Here is a 17,797-nt window from a genome sequence, read left to right as displayed (position 1 = left end):
ACTATATAAAATGCACTCATCAAATCTCCCTAAACCAAACCTTTGCTTGTCCCCAAGCAAACTATATGCAAAACTAATAGAACGGAAAAGAAAACTCAGAGCTAGCTATAACTTATCTACTTAAACCAATTTAATGCAGTCAAAAATTAACAGTTATAGCTACAGCAGTCAATACGCAAACGAGTTATAAGATGTCCATAAACAAGGCTGACCTATTAACTTTGCAAGACCAACAAAATCAGACTCTTACGTGTTCACTCTTCTCTCATGAAGGAAAGGGTGAATAATTATGTGTAAAAGGGAAAGAGAATATAGTCAGTCACCTAAACTGAGACCTACATATTATGCATGCAACAAAAATGATAGACGATTCAAGTACTACGCATACAGTCCAACCAACAATGTCCGTCACATCTGAGGGCGTACAAATGATATGGGAAAGTGAGGTTCAGGTGAGAAATGGTAAAACAAATTATGGAAATGTGAAGGTAAAGCGTCAAGCTAGTTCCTAAACAAGGCCATATAAGACCATCTGAATCTCAACTAAGTGAAAAATAAACACAAGTGCCCTTCACTGGCACGCATCTCACTATCCAAATACACTATCTCCTCAAAAAAAATGTAAGAATAAAACGGAGGAATGAGACCAACACAAGATAGAAATGAACGCAGACGGTCTCAAAATCAACTCAAAACAAAATTCCTAACTTTCTTCCTATTTCTTTCTCCTGCATCACGTGTGTTTCTTTCAATTTTTCTCCTTTTTTTTCTTTTTCTTTTTTCTTCTTTTTTCCCTTTCACGTTTTTCCTTTTTCATGTTTTTTTTAATATCTTTTTTTTTTCATTTTTTTTTCTTTTCATCCTCCCTTCCTTTATTTTCCACCAACTCCAACAATACACACAACCCAAACTTGCAGACGGAATAAACATACCGCAAAAGACATACTAAACTAGCTTGACTAGGCAGGCTTAGTTTTGGATGTAGCTAATGGGTCAAAAAGGCTAAATTTGGCTTAAGTGGACCTAAATTGGTGAAAATGTAAAAAGGGAAATTTGCAAGCGCCTCTCTGCATGTGACACCGACCACAAACCAGAATGTATGCAATTGACAAGAAATCGAATTTCATAAACGTGCAAAAGCGATAAACATGTTACGCAAGGAGTACTACTCTCAACTCCTACATGAACCAGTTATATAACTCTAAAACTCAGAAATTGTAAGTAGGTTGCCAATTTATCAGGTCAAGTCTAAACAGTCGGCTACATTTTTGACATTAACTCGTAGATATGCGTATGACTAAACTAATAACTGTCAATTAGATGCAAATCTCAAGTAAAAATGACAAGTTAAGGTGCAGTTTTATCACAGAAATCTACCGTTCCGACTCAACCTATATGCAAAAATAAACGTGTAACTTTTTTGTTTTTTACGTTTTTTTTTAAAGAAATAATACAGAAAAATGCATAAGAAAATTAAACGTGATAATAGGAATGTAATAAAAACTGAATGCAGACACAGATATGCATGCATAACCTCCCCAAACCAAACCGTACAATGCCCTCATTGTACCCAAAAATAGGGAAAGAAAATGCAAACTAAAAAGGAGAGAGTGGAGATGCCGAAAAACTTACAAGATTATGCGAATAGGGACCTCCCGAAACCAGCCAGCAACATGGGAGGTCACTAATAGCTGCAGAACAGCGTCATTAGAGACGAATCTACTTGATCGAGAGGGTAAAGTACTCGATCGAGTATAATAGGCTACAAAAACTGTTCGAACGAAGGAAGTAAAGCGCTCGATCGAGAAGGCCAATTATTAAACACACCACAAAAACTGAAATGTTCGAAAACAACTAAAAGCTTAAAATCCGGGCTGCCTCTCGGTCAGCGCTAGTTTCAGATAGGTCCCAGCTCGACCTTCTTTTCTTTCAGCCAGCAAATCCAATTGAGCCCAGTCAAAACAGCTCAAGGCACGCAGCAATCGATCAAATAATTGCGCATGTGCTACACAAAATTGTAAGTAGCACCATAGTAGAACAAAAGCATAGGAAAATAAAATGTATAAATGTTTAAGCCTAACAAATTTCCGATGACAGCTCATAAATTTGTCCACAAAATAAAGGAGCTCGGGAGAAATTAATAATAATCTAGGGTACCGTTTCAGATTAATAAATCTCTGACGACAAGAACGGTGAAAAATCGTTAAATTGTTTATCCAACTGGGAGGGGGTAGAGCATTGAAATACGAAGCATAAGTAAAATGAGGTAATGTACTGTTTAAACAAATGATAATATAATTATCGTTAAATACCTCGGTTTGGTTGCTCTCAATGATGGAATCATTGACAAAGGAAGATATTACCTTTTCCGTGCTCGGAGCAATCACTGACTCAGCTGTCTTCTCGTCACCCTCCTCTGTGGATTCCGTCCCGTAAATCGTGGCCTCAAGTGCATCCAGCTCAGCTTTGAAATGGGGAGATTCACCGTAACCATTGTCGTCGTCAAAATTATCATCTAAGACGAACCCAAGTGACAAATCATTGCTCTTACTGGCCAAACAAACCGATCGAGCAAAAATAGAACTCGATCGAGAGCTTCCTTCCTGATTTTCACTCGATCGAACACAGTGAACCGCTCGATCGAGGACTTCCTCAACACAACTGTTCGATCGAGTGGAATAAACTGTTCGATCGAACGTTTTCTCTGATAATCCACTCGATCGAGCACTATTACTAGCTCGATCGAGTGATCTTTGTAGTGCATCGCAGAAATCTTCATAACTCGCTTCATTTTCGGATAGATCTTCGTACTCCAAGTCATATAAACTATCAGCAATGATAGGCAACTCGGGTCCTCCCTGGGAAAGACCACTCTCCACGTGCCTAAAGGTCATCTAAGCGGCTAGCTGAGCTATTTGAGACTCAAGCTCATCGATTTGAGCGTACGTATGTCCATCATACTCTTGCTTTTTGAATGCAAGTGTCTTGATCAAAGATTTCAGCTCTGCAATCTCTTCTTTCTGTCTATCAGGAGGAAGAGGTTGTTGTCGCGGTGGCCAGATGAATGGAAGCTTTTGATAGCCTCGTTAATAAGGTAGATGTGGTGGCACAACTACAGCGGAATGGCTAGCTTGTCTACGGTGCTTGAACGCGTAGACCTCGTCGTTCTCTCCCATGTAAAAAGCTGCATTGTGCCCAACAGCACCATATCTCCCACAGTAAACCACCTGTTGCGCCATAGGATGGAACATAGGTGGAGGTCAAAGGTACACAAGCCTTCCCTTTGACGATCTTTTACTTAGAACTATCTAGGTAGGACCTGTAGGACCTATCAAAACAGCACTAACGAAAAAGATGAGAACGGCCTCGAGGAATAAATTCCTTGAGGCTAAAAAAAGACAAAATTAAAACAAGTAAATAAAGGAGTTGCCTCCCCGGCAACGGCGCCAAAAATTGATACCGTCGTCAGGTACCAAAAATAAATACCTAGTTACACTAACGGAAGCTAGCAGTAAGTAGGGTTGATCTCCACAGGGAGGCGGTCACTAACTACTTGTCAACTCGGTCTGTCTAAAGTCACCAGAAGGGCGTTTGATTTGATTTAACTAAACTACTGAGATTAAGGCAAGAGGAAATAAAAAGAGAGATTAACAATAAGAAAAGGGAACTAGGATGTCAGGTCATCAATGATTATCGGTCAATTGCAGCTAAGGTCACAGATCAATTAGTTGTATCGGTCAATTCGCCCTAAAACACTAATAGCTTAGCTTCCGCCCTCACTAAAGTGCCCTAATGCTCACTGCAGGTCTCACCCCTTCCAACCTTCCGGTCTAGGTCAAGGCTTACCAATGTTAAATAAGGTAATTACATCGATTCAATCAACTAGTTACAATTAAGTGTAGTGATAAACAACAGAGACATAATAACAACGGCAGATCTGCAAACTAATTAACAATTAACAATAATAATCGACTCCCCTAAATCCTAGCAGGGATAATTAGCTAGACATAATGATAAAGGAAATAAGAGCGAAAGATAAGGAAGAAATAAACATTGCAAATGAAAAAGAGAATTAAATAGAGAGAGTAAGGAAAGAGATTACAAACTAAGATCCCGAAAAGAGAAGCAGTGTAACGTTCAACCGAGAGAAAGGGAAAATACTAATGTATATCGTGTCATACAAATGATGTCTGATCGTTCCTATTTATAAAAAATAAGATTTTATTTGACCTAATAAAGAATTAAAGCGAAAAAGCCTGAGCCCTATAGAGATTTACTCGATCGAGGACTTTTATATCACTTGATCGAGCAAAACCAGGCTAAAACCTATCGATCGAGTAATTTAGGTACTCGATCGAACACTTATCAAATAGGCACTACACGATCGAGTACAAAAAGGAGTCGATCGAACACAATTGTACTCGATCGAGAACTTTCCAGCGCACAATTCCTGCTTCGCGCACTGAACTTGAATTGGCTGCCATTTCTTCGTTACTTGGGAAAACAGGGCGTTTCCGGTGGCGTTGGAAAGATAAGAGGACAAGCTTTCATCCCCAATTAGAATCACCTAAAAATTAGCTGTAAAACTTGAGATATGGATCTTCAAAGTAGGCACTAGTAATTTTAAGTTCTTCCTTTGCTTGCCTAGCTATCTTACTTCTTTGCGCATCTCAAAATAGTAGTCTTAAAGCTCCGACACGTATTAAGCTTGATTTAGCTTCTCTTTGGTTCATTCCTGCAAATAAGACAAGAGAAACCAAAGTAGACAATTCGGGGGACATTTGTAGCTAAACACTACTAAATATGCATCGGAATGCGTGCAAATGAAGTATAAAATACCTATATAAAATGCACGCATCAGCCATTTTGGATGATCCTCCAAGAACATTCAAGCATTCAAGTGTACAATGCCTCCTTAGTGATGAACCCAAGACATTCCCATAACACTAATCATATTACTAACTAGGTAACAAAATTAGTTAACCTTAAATATTAATTCTAATATTAGTTATATTACTACCATAGTAATCTTATGTGAATATTAGAATTTATGAACAAATAGATGCATTGTAATCTTATGTGAATAAAACAATCTAGGTTGTAGGGTATTATTATGTCTTACATAAATAAGTATAACCACCATCTCCCATAAACCCTCACACAACCGGTTTTTACACCTTAAAATGGACATCCATTTTAACTTTGTAATTTGTTAATTGTAATTTGGTAGGTCATGTGTCAGACAACACGTCCTTATTCATTTTCATGCATATTGAACTATTAAATATCATTCCATAATAAATAAATTACATAGAACAAATTAACTAGTAATTCATAATTACGAGTGTATAAAATGGGTCACATACAATTATAATTAACTAATTATTCTTATCTCAAATTTTTTCATAAACAATTATCAATTTAGCAATTTAACATTTAATTACTAAATTAAATTTTATTTAATCATAGTACAATAAGATATAAAATTCTCTCTTATAAATGAAATTTGTTCAATTATAAGAATTAATTAATCTGTATCGACATACAATTAATTAACTTATCAGTTAAGGGAATTGTTCTATAGGTGTGACCTTAAGGGATCAAGTGATCACCACCGTCAAACGACAGTAACTTCAAACTCTAGTTGGCCAATCATTACCGATTAATGTTGAATAGTTGACTATATATTGAATCATCCCTATTGTTTTCTTGTTATGAGATTTAATATGTGATCGCACTATTGTTGAGGACACGTACTCCAACAATCTCCCACTTGTCCGAGACAAGTTTGTGTCACCAATTCTCTTGTCCTATTACAATCTCCTACTCAATGCAAGGTGTCTTGCAGGTCGTACTTGCATTTGATCATATGTAGAGTGGTTTCCTCGATCTGGAGAGTAACTGTCTGACCGGAATTATCTACCGTAGATACCTTCCGAGCGTGGCCACGCATTTTCAGTGGTGCTTGAGGGGTATCTATAGAGGAATCTGAGGTGTTGTGCATTTTGGGCGATGTGGCCATATAGGCCACCCATTGAGGCGCGAGTATGTGGGCGACACAAGGGGTTGTCCTGTCCTTTTCGGAAATTTGGAATTTGTGTTTTGCTCTATCCTAGGTTTTGTTAGCCTCTATTTTGTGGTTGATTGTGTTTGCTTAGCCATGTAAGCTTGTCTTTAGTTGTTATTTAGGGTGGGTACTTTATGTTTGACTCGGGTTTTACCTTGTGTTGTGTCGGGATTTGAATTTTGAGTCGGTTTTTGGTCCGTTGTCGATTTTGACTCTAATTAGTGCCATTGCGACCCCGTCGTCTTGCATAAAACACTTCAGGTATATTTGAAATGTTTTAACATGTTTTTTCATTTTTGAATGCGTTTTATGAGCTTTCCGACACACAGTTGTACAAACCGTCGATCAAACGTAGCGATTTCCGAAGCATGTTGTAGTCCAATAATCATTGGGTGTTTGTTAGGGATTATATAGATACCGGGTATCTACAAAGCCCCCATTTTGACTGAGGCTTGGACAAGGCGAAAGTCAAAGTATAGCCCTAGGTCAATCGAAAATTACAACTTGAAGACCAAAGCAACGTCGAGGCGACTCAAAAGGATTTGGGCCAAGGACCTGCCGTCGGGAAGGGCGACGTCGAGGTGACTTTGGGATTCAAGTTACGGACCTGCCGTCAGGAACAGCTTAGAATCTTTCGACTGCCGGTGTAGGTCATTTAAAGTCCGTTAGACTATGTATAAAGGCTCGCCAGTCATAGGAAGAAGTCATACTTAAGGCATTTTCGGGATTTGTCCTTGATTTGTATACGCCTAGAGGCTCGCCTTCTAATGATGGTCGAGTGATCTACTGTGGGAAATGGCCTGAATCATCGGACCCACTTTAAGAGGTTGTTTGTTGTCGTTACGTGGAGACTCGCCAACCATTGATGGTCGAGTGATCGACTGCGGGAAACGGCCTGAATCATTGGGCCTATTTCAAGAGGTTGCGTATTGTCGTTGCGTGGAGACTCGCTAGCCATTGATGGTCGATTGATCGACCGCGGGAAACGGCCTGAATCACCGGACCCATTTCAAGAGGTTTTTTGTCCAACTGACCCATTAGAGAGCGACGTTGGTGCCGCTGGGGGAGGAGGGTGCTAGATTTCGCTTTGCTTGATGCCCGGTCGTTGCTGCTTATGCAGGTAGATTTGCATGTTTGTTGAATTATGACTCCGTGGGGAGGTCTTCAGTGGTTCTGTTAGGGAGTTTTTTGGTGTTCATAAGAGACATTTGCAGTGTTTGAAGAGATAGGCCTCTTATAACTTGGGCCACGCTCCCGCGGATGGCTGCTTTTTTTACTGCCATTTGGAATTTTTGAATCTTGAGGAGGAATAACGGTTTCAATTACCGCCACTTGGAATTTTCGCGAGAATAGCGAGTTTGAATTTCGCTATTTGCAGTTTAGAAAATAACGGTTTTCTACTTCCATCATTTTGATTTTCTAAAAATAATGAGTCCGAATCCCGCTATTTGCAATCATGAAGGAAATAACGTTTTTTTAATTCCGCCATTTGAAATTATCGTGGAAATAACGAGTTTAAATTTCACCATTTTTTATTTGCGAAGAAGATAACTGTTTTAAATTCCGTCATTTGAATTTTTTGTGAAAAATTACGAGTTCGTATTTCGTTATTTTTATTTGTGATGAAAATAACGGTTTTAATTCCGTCATTTAATTTTTTTGTTAAAATAGCGAGTTCGAATTTCGCTATTTGTATTTGTGAGGAAAATAATGGTTTTTAATTCCTTCATTTGAAATTTTTGTGACAATTGCGAATTAGAATTTCGCTACTTGTATTTGTGAGGAAGATAACGGTTTATAACTCCGTCATTTGAAATTTTTGTGAAGATAGCGAGTTCAAATTTCGCTATTTGTATTTGTGAGGAAAATAATGGTATTTAATTCCCTCATTTGAAAAAATTGATTTGTGAAAAATGATGATTGTGCGTGTGTTAAGGCCAAAGCCCAAAACTTTGCTGAAAATGATTGAGTCACCCGAAAGAAGCGCGAGCTCTAGGGAGATATAAGGGGCTTCCCCTATTTTCTTAAAAAGACACGAGAAGTAGCAGTTCCTTATTCCCGTCATCTTCTTCGACAAACAATCAAACAAATGCTCTCAAATCGGTATTTTTGATCATGCTCATTGCTTGCCCTTGGGTTATAATCATGATGTCATCTCAAGGTATGTAAATCCTCTTGATTCCACTTGATTTTGTTTGCATTTTTGTTGTTTGAATTAGGACGAACCCTAATTCGTCTCAAATTGAATTGGACTTTTTTTATTTGCTCAGTTTTGAGTGCAATTAATTCTTGAATTAGGTTAGAAACTTGTTTAGGAGTATAGGGGTGCTTTTAGTTTGCAATTTGGTCCCCGTTCCTATCTCCTATGTGCGAAAAACGCGAATGAGGCATGAAACCGTCTCATTTCGCAATGTTGTGCTTGTTTGCTCGAGTTGTGGACCCCACTAGGTTGCATTATAGTCGGGGAAGACCGTCTTTGCTATGCGAAACCTTTCTCGTATGCGAGGGGTGAAAATTTTACATTTTGCCCTTGTCAGACGGTTTTATGCTGATGAAATAAGCGCATGTTTGGGCTCAAACTGAGCCGTCTTGCTTTGACATGTTCCCTAAACACAGTTTAGGTCACATTAGGACGTGATCGGGTCACGTTTTTTTTTCGTGGCCAATTTTGAATTTTTGGCCTTTTTAACGCTTAATTTGGCCTAAAATCGCCTTGCTTGAGTTTTGTGAAGTATCCGGTTGGGACGGGTGTATAATTTTACTTTCGTAGGCTATATGTTAGCCACGAGGGGGGGGCTTGCTTTCGTTGATGACTCGTCTTTTGCTGGATGGGGTTGGGCGGGTTTGCCGTTGTTTTGCATTTGCAGGTGATTTTTGTTTTGGCCGTTTTTGGTTTTGCCTATTTTGTGCCATCGTAATGCCGAAATTTTGACTGACATTGTTTTTGTTGTATCTTCAGGTGATTGTTTTGGGTCTGCTAGGCCGTGGACTCGGGAGGAGGTGGATCCAGGTGGAGGAGGATCTAGGAGACCCGTCTGACATGGCTACGAATGAGGCTCGAGAGTAGGTCACTAAGCCCTGATTAGTGACCTACGTCTTCAAATTGAGGGGCGTCTGATGATTGGGGGTCAACATCAAGGCAACACACTGTGTTGTGGGTTTCTATCATCACTGAATTCTGATGTTTGGGGTTCAACATTGGGGCAATGCATTGTATCACGGCTCCTGATCATCACGTCGTCCAAAATATGCCACACATTTTTTCTCTTTTTATCTCGGAGTAAGAAGGAGGGGTTATCGTCATGGTAACCTCCTCTGCTTCCACTGTTGCTCCTTTTCTTTTCATGTTGCTCCCTTTCTTTTTCGGTTAGAGGAATGGGGAGTGCTTAGTTCGGTAGGTGGCAGATAGCCCCCTATTCATTGTTTTAGGCTAGTGTCTGTATGTTAAATATTTGTATCGGACCCTGTTTGTATGGTCAATTGTGTCAAATGAGTGTTTGTATTAGACTCTGTTTTAGGCTAGTGATTGTCTTTCCATTAAAAGGGACCTCAATCTTCTGGTGGAGGGTAGAAGTGACAGCTTTGATAGCGTGGATCCAAGGGTATCCTAGCAGCATGTTGAATGATGCGTCAATGTTGACTACATGGAAACTAGCTCGTCCCTCCAAGGGGCCGGTTGAGATGGTTAGAGTGATGAGACATGTGACCTTGCCACGAGTGCCGTCATAAGCGCAAACTCCCTGATTGGTCAGGACGATGTCAGCCTCCTTGATCCCTAGTTTGTGAGCAATTTTAAGAGGAATGACATTCACGGCAGATCCTTCATCCACCAAGACCATGGGTAAGTTCTTCTTTAGGCATTGCACAGTGATGTACAGAGCCAGGTTGTGGTTGGCTCTAAAGAGAGGAATATCCTCACCGGAGAAGATGATGAGATTGCTTAGATCAAGGACATCCCTAGTCATGTGGGCCACCACTTCGTCAGGTGAGAAGGTGGAAGGCACTGTTAATTTTCCCAAGGCTTGAAGCAAAGCATGCCGGTGTTCAAAGGATGTGGCGATTAGGTGCCAGATGGATATTTCAGCCTTGGCCTTTTGGAGTTGCTTTAGTATTGAATTCTCCAGAACCGTTGGTTGGCTATCCATGTCCGGGACGATTTGGTCATCGATTGATGGCGTATTTTTTGTTTTAGGATTTGGGTTTTGGTAGGGGCATTCGGGCCAGGTGAGGTGATCAACTTCCTTAGTTTGCTTTCCCTTTCCCTAGATGATGTAGACGTCATCCACGTCATCTTTCCAAATGCCGTTGATTTCCGGGTTGCGAATGAACTTGGAGGGAGTGTTCATCGGAGGGTAGTTTTTGTGCGGGTAATTTTTGTGAATGTGGTTGTTGTGAGTTATGTTAGAGGGTGCACGCCAGAATGGTGGCGGAGGTGGTCCACCTTGGAATTGGGAATGTTGGGTGCTTGGTGGGCCCTCCCTTGGACACGGCATGGGTGTTGGTTGGTTAAATATTTGTCGGTAATAAGCAACTTCGAACCGGGTGATCCTTTCAGAGAGACTAGCAGTAGGTCTCTCGATCTGCTGAAACATGGCAAGCTTGGAGGTGTCGCTAAACATAAACATGCCATCAGGGGCGTCTTTTCCCAAAGCACTGATTTTGTCTCCAATAGGTAAGATAAGGTGCGAGCAATCCAGAGTTAGCTCATATCTTGGATGGCATGCTTTAGCTTAAAGCAAGTTTTGGTGTCATGGCCTTTTCCTTGGTGATTTTGGCAATAGGCGTTCGGGTTCCAAAAATGAGTTTTCTTCACTTCAGGAGGGTCCAGAGTGGGGCCGATTGATTGTAATTTTCCTTGTTCCATGAACCTCTTCAGGGCGCAAGCATATGTCGACCCTAAATTGGTGAATGTCCTTTGGGGACATTCGACTATCTTTGAAGTTGGTTTGAGGAGGTTGACCTCGTCATATTTGTTTGTTTGACCATAGGGTCGGGATCCCGTTGCGTAGACCATTGATATCCTCTACCCATGTTTTTGGCCATGACGCCCTTGCGTAGTTCATTTTCAGTACGGGTCCCAAGGATTTACAGATCCTGTAAGGTTTTGATGTTTTGGTACCTTAGAAGATTAGCATATACCGGACGGAGGTTGTTGGCGAATTTCTCCACCATGTTTGATTCACTCGGTTTGCTTACCAATTGGGTGCTCACCCTTCTCCCGTAAATTAGGAATTCGGTGAACCCCTCCTTGTCATTTTGGGTTAGGACCTCAAGGGTGTGGGAATTGGCCTGAAGTGCAACAATATCAGCGTATTGCTTAGAAAAATCAACGACAACTTCGCCCCAAGTGGTGATGCTCTTTGGGTCAAGGGTATCGTACCATTGACGGGGAATCGGTTCTAGAGATGACGGGAAGATTCGGGTAAAGTATTCATGTTCGACTCCCTTGATTGACATATAATCCTTGAAGGCACAGATATTGTTGAGTGGATTCTCCACTCCTTTGAACTTGGGTACATCGGTTAAGGTGAAGTTGTCAGGTAGTAACTGCAACGGGCTAGAACCTTCGGCTTTTTTCAAGTTGGAGATTGTTCCTACGGGCTAGGAACTGTTCTTCCAAGAGCTTAAACCTTTTCTTAGTTTCGGTTAAGGGTGGAGGGTTATGTTATCTGGACTCCTTGCTCTCCAAAGTGTCGATACGGGTCTCAACACGATCTAGGGTGACTTTGAGGGTTGTGAGTAGACTGGCTAGCTGAGCATTTTTGAGATCTCTATTCTATCATCATTGTTATTGGAATAAGCTGAAGACGGGTTCATTGTCTGAGGCAGAAAATGACTCATTTTACAACTCATTCCGACACGAGTTAACGACCAAACACAGAAATCATACGGACGGAAAAACATCTCGGACTTAAAGAGACGAGGGCGACTATGTATGGCGCCTCAGTGTTGACTCAATTGACGATGCGACGGTGTTGACTAGACCTTGGCTCAAGTTCAACATGATGGCGTCATGCCGTTGAACGGGTCTCGGTCATGAGACGAAACATAAGTAAAGACCCATAAGTATGTTTGCTTTGACTCGGTAGACACGAGCCTGATCGGAGTGGTAGACTGAAATTTTCGAAAATAGGAATTTTCAAAAATACATTCGTTGCTTTATAGTCGGCTTCTGAAAATAGAGATCTTCAAAAACTGGCTAGTTAAGATTGAAAAGGTCGTCTTAGGTTTGTTTTTAAAAGACGGTTTGAGATAGAGTTGTAACGGCTTTGAAAACGATGTGTCGTTTCCGAAGACGGGTTTTTGAAATTCAAAAGGTGAATGTTTTGAATATCGAGGTCTGAAAAGTTTGAAAGTTGTTGTCTCGAAAATGGTCCATTTTTTTCGGGATTTGAAAAGGCCATTATGTCGGCACAAATTTCCATTATGTCGGCGCCAATGTGTTTTTGAAACAGTTATGAAAAACCAGGTTTTGAAATTGTCATTACGACGGCGTAAAAGGTTGTTTTTGCAAATGGTTGTAAAAAACCATGTTTTGAAAACGTCATTACGACAGCATAAATGGTTGTTTTTGCAAATGGTTATAATAAACTGTGTTTTAAAATCGTCATTACGACGACATAAAAGGTTGTTTTTACAACGGTCGGCAAAAGGCCGAGGTTTGTAATGGCCATTATAACGGCGCGAAAAGGGTTTTTGTAAAGTTCAGAAATGACACGGAAGGACTTATGATCACTTAGCATATAAGCACTCACAGTTCATTATATTATGCATAATGCTGACATAGATTTTGGCTTAATAAGGGTGGTTACACACCAAGCTATCAATCCCCTATTTTCGAGAGGGATTCCAATCCAAACAAAATGTGTAAGGTTGGTGCCCTAGCCTCGTTCACTTAGGAAGTGAATGCTCTTTAACGAAACAGAAATGTGTGATGTCAATGGTTTGCTTGACGCAATTGGGATTCAAAACGCGGGGATGAGAAAAATCACGCCGACGAGACGAGCCAATTTGTCAATAACAGTTAGGTTATGGGCCCGAACAAGGAACCCGACTTATGACCATAATATCAAATGATGCACTTCAATCAAGATCTCGTTCGAGTTTCACCATCTAGGGATCACAAAGACACGAATGCCCTAATACTCCCCAGCGGAGTCGCCAGTCTGTGGACATGGGCCACCTACGCGCCGGTCTGCGGACATCGCAGTGGTCTCGAATGCAAGTTTGGTGACGTAGAAATGCTCTCGGCCGGATCGCTTTAGATCGGCCGGTTTCGTCTCGATGAAGGTATCAATAACGATGCAGAGATGCTCGTAGTCGCCACCAAGAAATTATGGGATGCCTAGAAAGTTCGATTCTTATCGCTAGAATGACTCTCTGTAGATACCCAGTATCTGCTGAGACTCCAACAAACACCCGATGATTATCGGACTACAACATGCTTAGGAATCGCAGCATTTGAGCGACAGTTTGTGTACAACTTTACGTCGTAAAACTTAAAATGATTTCGAAAATAAAACATTTCAAAACTTTTCAAAAGTACCTGGATTGTTTAGTGCATGACGACGGGGTCACAATGACACTAACTAGAGTCAAAACCGACACCGGACCAAATACCGACTCAAAATTCAAATCCCGACTCCAACAACGAGTCAAACACAAAAAACAAAACCATTCAAATGCTTCTATGTTAAGATTTTCCGTAATATTACATAGTCAAGTACCAAACATGTTTATCCAAATGCTAGGATAGAACAAATCATGATTGCACTTGTGTGAAAGCGACAAGACACCTCGAAGACGTGCTACATGGCTCGCGCCTCTTTGAGCAGCCCAGGTGGCCATGTCGCCCAAAACTCCCACAACCACTCATTTTCCTATAAATACCCCTCAAATGCAACCATTTGAGAGTTACACGAGTGTCCCCCGCCTCACCTCTCTCTTAAAATTCTCGACTCAACTTCTACAGTCACAATTCGACACGTGTTAACGACCTACCGATCGTAAACACAAGCCTTACACATTGTTTGGTATCGTCATCGTGCATTAAACTACTTGACCGACCATCTCGACCACTACACCATCACTAAACTTAACAAAACACTCTTTTTATTTACCAAAACGGTTTTAAACCGAGTTTTCCGACCAAACGAGTTGATAAACTTACGTCGATTTCTCGCCATAAGCCTAGCATGTAAGTATGAGGGTGTAAAAATCTTCTTTTATCCTGTTTTCATTTGTTTTATGACTATAATATGCTAAATCATCCATAACATGGTCCAAAACATGGGAAGAATGAGCCAAAACCGGACTTTTGGTTGAGGTAGAGGCTACTTACGTAGTAGATAGGCTCGCGCCTAAAGGACCCTGCCCAACCTTAAGTCCCAAACCGTGTTTGGTTTCTTTATGTCTTTATTTTCATATTTGTAAAACGGTTTTTACCATTTCAAGTATTTTCAAACCATTTTTACAAGTTTTAACCATAAAACATTTTTCACCCTTGGTTCCTAATACCATGACGTTTTAATCCGTGTTTCGGTGATAATATTTGGTTAATTACATTTAAAAGATATTTTAAAGCCTTTTATTTCATTAATTGATATTTTGGAAGGTATTTTAAAGCCGTTCATCATTTCTTTACACTTTCAAAATAAATGTATTAGTCATCAACACAAAGTCATCCTTGGTTCCATATACCATGATGAATATTGACTACTTATATTCAAATGAACTTAAAACAATTAGTTCATAATCATTTTCAAAACTATTTATGTCAATCTTTCAAAGTTGAACCCGACATCGAATATTGTCAAAACAATGACGATTATTCAAGTCTCGTTCCTCAAATCGATACAAAAGCGGTCTAAACGGCCTTTTAAAACAAAACGGGTTCAAATACCCATTTTTCAAAACGTTTTATAAACGTTTTTCAATGGTCAGAACATGTCTTCCATCGTTGACTAACCTTCGCCTAAACAGGCCATTCCTTTTTCCATTTTTAAACCAAGGGTGGCCCTCTTGCATCGCCAATAGGCTCACGCCTCTTCTGGCTGCCTGATGCAGGGTCTGTTCTCCTTTCCAGCATCAGTCTAGGATGATCCCGACCCCACTAACCCGGATATAGGATGGATCAGATGATAATTTTCTCATTCAAAAGTCGTATTTGCAAACCGTCTTACTACGACAAATGGATCACGTTATGCACCGTAAACCTAACTCGGTAAATGGGTGTTTAATTTCCGTCTTGCATGAAAATCAACCATAAATCCAACTCGACATCTTATACTTGATACTTGGATCAAATCGACCGACGTAGAAAGCTCTCATATGTTAGGTTTAAACTATTGGATGCGCATTCATGTATTTAAACCGTTTTATCAACTTTTGCATTCAACCAGCCATGATCGATCAGTAGAGGCCGGTACCGCGGGCGGGATTGGGTGTCTGATTAAAGGGCTTCCCAATACGTACCTTCACCTCTTACTCAAAAATTTTGGATAGTGGACGACCTTATCCATGGCGTACGAGAGTCATTCTAGAGATAGGATGCTAAAGAGGGACGATTACTTATCTTTAGTACCTATGTCAAACACTGCTTTGTGCTTCGTTTGACCGAGGTATAAAGTGGATTCGAACGGGTTCCAAGCATCCCACAAATGCTTGGTGGTGACTCCGAACATCTCTAATCGTTTCGAGACCCTTGCCGAGACGAAAAAGACCGATCTAAAACGATTCGGTTGAAAGCATTTTCACGCCGCCGAGCGTGGTTTTCAAAAGACCGCTATACGTCCAACAGATCGGCTTGGCGTGTAGGTGGGCCATGTCCACAGATTGGCGACTCCGCTGGGGAAAACTAGGACACTTGTGCCTTTGTAATCCCTAGATGGTGATAGTCGAACGAGGTCTTGGTTGGAATGCATTAATTGATATTACAGTCACGGTCGGGTTCCTTGTCCGGGCCCACAACCTAATCCTTTTCGACCAATTGGCTCGTCTCGTCGGCGTGAGTTTTGTCATCCCCGCGTTTTGAATCCCGATTGGTTCAAGCATACCATTGACGATACACATTTCTGTTTCGTCAAAGAGCTTTCATCACCTTCGAGCACGAGGCTAGGGCATCCTCCTTACACATTTTATTTGGATTGGTATTCCTCTCGCAAATCGGGGTTTGATTGCTTGTTGTGTAACCCACCCTTTTAAGACAAAACCCGTGTCAGAATTATGCATATTATAATGAAACTGTGAGTGCTTATGTGCTATGTGATCATAGGTCCTTCCGTGTCATTTTCATACTTTCAAAATGACCCTTTCGCGCCGTTATAATGGCCATTTCAAACCTCGGTCTTTCGCCGACCGTTCCATTTCAACACGCCTTTCTAGGCCGTCGTAATGACGATTTTCAAACCCAGTTTTTTACAACCATTTTAAGACACCTTTCTAAGCCGTCGTAATGACGATTTTCAAACCCGGTTTTCTACAACTATTTCATCATGCCTTTCTAGGCCGTCGTAATGACGATTTTCAAACTCGGTTTTTTACAACCACTTCAAAACACCTTTTTACGCCATCATAGTCGCCGCGTCTAAACACGGATTTTAACCCGTTTCGCGCCGACAATGGCTCTTTAAAAACCCGAGAAAAGCACACACCCTTTTCTCGAGACACTTTCGAGATCCCGAGGACCATGCATCGTCCCCGAGACCTTTTCAAACATTTCAAACTGAATTTTCAAAACATAAAATTTTGAATTTCAAAAACCGTCTTGGGAAACAGTACGTTGTTTTTCGAGCCGACTCAAACTCAAACTGTCTTTTGCAAACAAACTTAAGACGACCTTTCAACTGACCGACTTGCAGGGATCCCTATCTTTGGAAGCCGTCCATAAAACGACAAACGAATCTTTTTGAAAATTTCCATTTTCGAAAACTTCAGTCCACCATTCAAATTCCGCCTCGTGTCTATCGAGTCGAAGCAAATGTACTTATGGGTCTTTACTTATGAGTCGTCTCACCACAAGACTCGTCCAAAGGCGTCATGCCACTACGTTGGACGTGAGTCGAAGTCCGGTCAACATCGTCACGTTATAAATCGAGTCTGCACCGAAGTACCACACACGGTCACCCTCGTCTTGTTAAGTCTGATCTTTGTTCCGTCCTTTATATTGTCTGCGTTCAGTCTTTGAACTGTGTCGGATTAAGTTTTAATGTGAACCGTTTCTCTTCGACAGAACCATGGCCCCGTCTTCAGCTTCATCCAACAAGAACAACGACAACAGAGATGTCACAACTGCTCAGCTAGCCAGCCTACTCACTGCTCTTATGGCCACTCTGGATCATGTCGAGACCCGTATCGACACCTTGGAAAACAAGGAAACTGGAGAACACAACACTCCGCCCTTGACTGAAACTGAGAAATGGCTCAAACTCTTAGAAGAACAACTCCTAGCCCGGGGTAACAATATCCACCTTGAAAACAATCGGAGATTTGAACCCGTTGGGGATTAACTACCTGATAACTTTACCCTGACTGATGTGCCTAAATTCAAGGGAATGGAGGACCCACTCAATCACATCGGAGCCTTCAAAGACTACATGGCCATAAAAGGGGTCAAACAAGAACTTTTCACCTGGATCTTTCCATCATCCTTAGAACCGATCCCTCGCCAATGGTACTACTCCCTTGCCCCGAAGAACCTCACTAACTGGGATAAGGTTGCAGTTGAATTTG

Source organism: Silene latifolia, chromosome Y (genome assembly GCF_048544455.1).
Source record: "Silene latifolia isolate original U9 population chromosome Y, ASM4854445v1, whole genome shotgun sequence".
Taxonomy (NCBI): Eukaryota; Viridiplantae; Streptophyta; class Magnoliopsida; order Caryophyllales; family Caryophyllaceae; genus Silene; species Silene latifolia.
The sequence above is the reverse complement of the archived record's forward strand: the minus strand, read 5'-3'. Positions refer to the sequence as shown.